We start from the raw sequence: 6,000 nt of genomic DNA, 5'->3' as shown, positions 1-6,000 counted from the left end.
ATTCCGGAACTCCTCGTGACGTCCGGGATCTCATCCGGGACTCTGAACAACTCTAGCGTCACCGAACCTTAAGTGTGTAGACCCTATGGGTTCGGGAGACATGTAGACATGACCGAGACAATTCTCCGGTCAATAACCAACATCGGGATCTGGATACCCATGTTGGCTCCCACATGCTCCACGATGATCCCATCGGATGAACCACGATGTCGAGGATTCAATCAATCCCGTATTCAATTCCCTTTGTCTATCGATACGATACTTGCCAGAGATTCGATCGTCTGTATCCCGATAACTCGTTCAATCTCGTTACCGGCAAGTCTCTTTACTCGTTCCGTAACACATCATCCCGTGATCAACTCCTTGGTCACATTGTGCACATTATGATGATGTCCTACCGAGTGGGCCCAGAGATACCTCTCCGTTATACGAAGTGACAAATCCCAGTCTCGATTCGTGCCAACCCAACAGACACTTTCGAAGATACCTGCAGTGCACCTTGATAGCCACCCAGTTACGTTGTGATGTTTGGTACACCCAAAGCATTCCTACGGTATCCAGGAGTTGCACAATCTCATGGTCTAAGGAAATGATACTTGACATTAGAAAAGCTTTAGCATACGAACTATACGATCTTGTGCTAGGCTTAGGATTGGGTCTTGTCCATCACATCATTCTCCTAATGATGTGATCCCGTTATCAATGACATCGAATGTCCATGGTCAGGAAACCATGATCATCTATTGATCAACGAGCTAGTCAACTAGAGGCTTACTAGGGACATGTTGTGGTCTATGTATTCACACATGTATTACGGTTTCCGGTTAATACAATTACAACATGAATAATAGACAATTATCATGAACAAGGAAATACAATAATAACCATTTTATTATTGCCTCTAGGGCATATATCCAACAGATCCGTGCTTCGCTTGGTTTCTGCCGCCGAGGCTTGACATCTGCATTCTTTTGCCAGGACGGCACCTGCAGCGAAGAGGTTGAGAGGGGCTTCTACGGCCCTGCTTGGGGCGAGTTCATCTGCCGGGGTGGCGCCTTCATCTGCTGGGGAAGGAGACAGCGAGGCTCGCGCCTCCCCTACCAGATCGTCTTCGCGAGGCCAACTGGGATGCTTCGGCGAGGAGTCAGCCCCCGTGGCCCCGCTGACCCTGAAGGCGGCTGCGCTCGATGCTGCAGCCGTGGTAGTCAAGGCCCAGGGGGTTCCTTCCTGCCAAGCTGTGATCACGCTGCCGTTCTCTCCGCCCGCTCCACTGGTTCCCGTCTCTTCTGTTCCCTCTGCCCCCGTCCTGGACCGGGTCGCCAACGAACTGAGCCAGCTGCGGGAGGATCTTCTGAGCGCGGACCCTCGCCTAATGGCCGGGCACCTGGAGCTAGCTTCTGGCTGGGCCCGTTCTGCCGCCTCCATCCGAGCAGCGCTGAGCCAGGCCTTGTCGGCCTCCGATGGGGAGAAGAAGGCCGCCAGCCAAGCCAAAGCCGCTCGCGACTCTGCCTTGGGCGACGTTGCGGCTACCCAGGGCCGCTGCAAGGCGCTGGAGGTCGAGCTGCAAGGCCTGCGTGATGAGCTTGCCAAGGAGGTCCGCGGCCGCCAGGAGAAGGAGATGAAGGCTCGGGAGGCTGCCATCAAGGACCAGGGCGCCAAGCTTGATGACCGCTGCGGTCGGTTGGAGACGCTGGAGCGGTCGCTGAAGGCGGAGAGGACCAAGCTAGACGCCAAGGCGAAGGTGCTGGCCGAGGATCGGGTGGCCTTCGCGTAGCTCGAGAAGAAAGCTCGCGCCGCACTGAAGACGCTTTACGAGGGCGGCTTGGAGGAGCCATTGGCTGGTGCAGAGGACGGCCCCGGCGAGCTGCTTCCCTTCCTGGTCCGTGCGCTTGAAGATGTCGCAGACGGCCTTGGCCCCACGGCCGAGGCGCGTGCCCTGTCTTCTGCAGTGCTGACGCATGTCCTCAGCCACGTCTACCTGCACGACCCCAACGTCGACTTCGACAGCCTGCTGGAACCCATGAGCGGCGACCTTGTCGCCGCTGCCGCTGAGGCCGTGAAAGGCCGAGCCGAGGCTTTGCTGGGGAGGTTCCGTGCCTTCAGTACCTTGCCCGGGCGCGGTGCCGCCAGCTCCACGGCCTCAGGAGGCGGAGTCGCCCAGCGTGACTCCACCACAGGCGGCGGCGCCACTGGAGAGTGATCCCTTCGCGGCTTCTGTCCTTTTTTTACTCCTGCAACATGCACCATGCCCTGCGGAGGCGTTTAAACTTGTGTTTGGCATCGTGAAACAATCTATGGCTTGTAATATTTGCTTTAAATTCCCTGGAATTTGCATTTTCCCCTCCTATTTGCTTGCGCTCTATGTCGGCAGGGCCCGGCCCCGCGCATACCTCAACCGCCGTTAGCCCCGACCAGAAACCAGGACGGGACTAAGGAGTGAGGGGCTACGTGGCAAGTTAGGCTCCTGAGTCGCGATGCTCAGGAGTCCCCCTTGATGTTCAAACGGGTTTTCATACCTTGGCTCCGCTCGGGGAGGGGCGCGCGACGACCAGGTCCGAGGGACTTGGCTGGGTGGCGTGCGCTCGGGCATGGCCCGGGCGTAGCCCCCGTGTCCAGCCCCCTCGCACGGCACTCCCGAGGGGAGGCGTTGCGATGGTGCCAGACACTGAGCTCCGGGATCCCTAAGGTTGGTACAGCCGTGGGCCGCCCTCAGTTGTTTATCACCAGCGCGGAGCATAGCGCTTTCGTATGTGTACGTGCATAGCCGCTCCTCGGCAATGTCGTCAGCCAGCACGGAGCATGGTACTTCCACTGGTACGTGGGAGGGGGGATCCCCTCTGGGAGGAGCCCCCGGGGCATGTACAGCCCAGCCCTGACACGTGGCCAGCACGGTAGGGCTAGGAGAGGTGTATCTGGGCACTCATGAGCCAGCGCGGGACTCACGAGGCCCTACCTCGAGGCAGGTTGCGCCTGGCTCTGGGCCTTTATCAATGGTGTGTTCCTGCAGGGTGGTTAGAATGCAAATGCTCTGCGTCCTTATGTCACGGCCCTCGAGCGAGCTCAGCCGCCGCTGGTATGACAGGTCGTGATGCCGTGGGTCAAGGCCAGGGGGTGAGGGCTGGAGAGCTAGTAGGAGCCCATGAGTCGCGATGCTCAGGTACCCCCCTTTTAACGTGCAAGCGCTTTGCATGAGAGCGGAGAAGTCCGCGATAAGCAGTAGATGACGATCATGGGAACCAGATTAAGTGCGGAGGAGCAAATTCATTTCAAGTAGATGCAGGAAAAGCAAACGCCACTGGGCCAGGTCCGCGCATCATGGGGATGATGCAGCCCGAGGGGCGCCCCCAACAAGGTTGGTAAAGTGCGTAAGTAAAAAGGATACGTGCCGCAGGGACGGACCCACGCGACCTGGGAACGATGCGGCCCTGTGGGCTCTCCCAGCTAAAAATGGAACTTGAAAGATGTCACCTGACGCCGTTGATGATGAAGTGATGCCGCAGAAGTGGGCGACGTGCGGTGAAGACGTCGACCCTCACGAGCCCCCAGGCCCAGGAGCCTCGGGAGGCTCCGGGGGCACGGGTAGGTCTTAGAGGGCCATCTCCACCTCCGCCGGGACCGCACAATGCCTGATCTCCTGAGCCTCCAGAATGCTCCTCAGCAGGCGCTGATGAGCGGCGACCACATTCGGCAGGCCGAAAGGCATGTGAACGTAGCTGTAAGGTGGACCCTCGCGACGCCCCATGCGCGAAGGCCAGAGGCGCTCCTGAGACGCGGCTCGGTTGAGCCCTGACACGTTGATGCAGACACGCAGCCCACCATCCTCGCCTGGATGTGGGGCCACGGCGGGCAAGCGGCGGCTTCCGCGCATGACTCTCGACTCCTGTAGCTCCTGGGTGTTTCCTGCGATGAACTCCTGAGGGTTTGGTTTTCCTTGCCTCGTACCTTCCTGAGAGAAATGTGCCTGGAAGCACCCCTCCAAGTGGTGCCCGAGCGCCTCCCTCGTGACCTTGGCAAAGTCGGTGGCTCTCCAAGAAAGAGCCCCCGAGCCCTGCCTAAGGAGGGCGCCGGGCGCGCTTTCCTATGCGATAGAGGGTGGCGCTCCCTGAACGGGCGCGAATCTTGATGCAACGCCTCCGGAGGCGCCTGCCTCCTTATGGCTTGGGCCAGGTGAAGCCTTCTTCTTCTTCTTAATGGTCGCCTCGAGAAGTCTTCCGCTCCTATGATCTGGGTCTTCGATTGCTGCGGCTTGGAACGCACGCTCAAGTGAACACACCGCGTACCTTTCCTCACAGGGTACGGTGATGACTCCACCGCTTCCTGGCATCTTGAGGACATTGTAGCCATGGTGAGTCACTGCCATGAACTTGGCTAGGGCTGGGTACCCAAGGATGGCGTTGTATGGCAGGCGAATGTGGACGACATCGAAGTCAATGAGCTCGGTGTGGTAGTTGTTGCGCTGCCTGAAGGTGACTAGCAGGCGAACTTGCCCTATTGGAACGGTGGAACCATCAGTGACTCCTGAGAAAGGCTTGGTCGGCTGGAGCTGATCATACGACACTTGGAGATTATCGAATGTCTCGACGGACAGGACGTTGAGTCCTGCTCCGCCATCAATGAGGGTTCGGGTGACCTGCACATTGCTGATGACCGGTGAGCAAAGCATCGGGAGAACTCCGGCCGTTGCCGCGCACTTGAGCTGATCTGCTGAGCTGAACGTGATGGCGCACGCAAACCACCTAAGAGGGCGCGTGGCCTCAAGCTTGTGGAGGACTGCATTCACCTCGCGAGCAAACTGCTTGAAGATGCGCTGTGATGCTGGGGCCTGGGCGCCACCCAAGATGCAAGCGATTGCGCGCCGCTCCTGGAAGCCCCCAGCCCCCTCGTCTTGATGTTGGTCTTCGTTCCTTCTTGGTGGTGGCGGTAGAGGGGGCAGGCCTGCGTTGTCGTGCGGGCGATCCTCACAAGGCTGATCCCTCCAGCCTCCCTCGCGAGGTTGGTCCTGCCAGCGATCCTCACGAGGTCGGTCACGCCACCCTTGGCGAGGGCCACGGTCTTCCCATCGTCCTCCACCTCTTCCTCCTCCTCGGCCATAGCCCCTGTCGTTGCGCTCGGGGCGTCGGCCGATACGCCCATCTCGCACGGCCCTGAGCTCTTGGCCTTCGTTGGTGTAGTGGGTGTGGAGGTCGTGGTACACGCAGTATCGGCTGCCCTTGGATGACTCAGGCTGATCCCTGCCTAGCTTGGTATCTGGTTCCATTGCGAGCATGACAGCTCCCTTACGCTTCACGTCCTTGGCCTTGGGCTTTTTCTCTTCTGGGTCGGCAGCCGGGAGCTCGAGGAGGGAGAGGCGTCCTTCCTCAGCCTTGGCGCACTTGGTCGCCAAGTTGAACAGCTCCAGGGATGTGCACAGGTCTTCATGGATTTCCAGCTCCTCCTTCATCTTGATGTCGTGCACGCCGTCGGAGAAGGCTGAGATAATGGCTTCCTCAGTCACCCTGGGGATCTTGAGGCGAGCGTTGTTGAAGCGCTGGATGTATTTCTGCAGGGTTTTCCCTGGCTGTTGCTTGATGCGGCGCAGGTCGCTTATGGCCGGGGACCGGTTGCGAGTGCCCTGGAAGTTGGCGATGAAGCAAGTGCGCATCTCGTCCCAGGAGGAGATCATGCTGGGAGCCAGGTTCAGGAGCCAGGTGCGGGCGCCGTCCTTGAGCGCCATGGGAAACTAGTTCGCCATGACCTTTTCATCTCCGTTGGCGGCTTCGATGCCCAGCTCGTAGAGCTGCAGGAATTCCGCGGGGTCCGCCGTGCCATCGTAGCGAGGGGGCAGATCAGGCTTGAACTTGCCTGGCCATGTGATGCCGCGTAGCTCGGGGGTGAAGTCGCGGCAGCCTGCTGTGGCCACCGGCGCCCTTTGCTGATGCTGGGCCTGCTCCTGGTGATTACCACACGCCACCGCTTGGAGCAGCGCGGGGTCTCGGCGTGGAGGCGCAGGGACGCGATCTT

Source organism: Triticum aestivum, chromosome 3A (genome assembly GCF_018294505.1).
Source record: "Triticum aestivum cultivar Chinese Spring chromosome 3A, IWGSC CS RefSeq v2.1, whole genome shotgun sequence".
In the NCBI taxonomy this organism is placed as follows: domain Eukaryota; kingdom Viridiplantae; phylum Streptophyta; class Magnoliopsida; order Poales; family Poaceae; genus Triticum; species Triticum aestivum.
Note: the sequence above shows the minus strand (reverse complement) of the source record.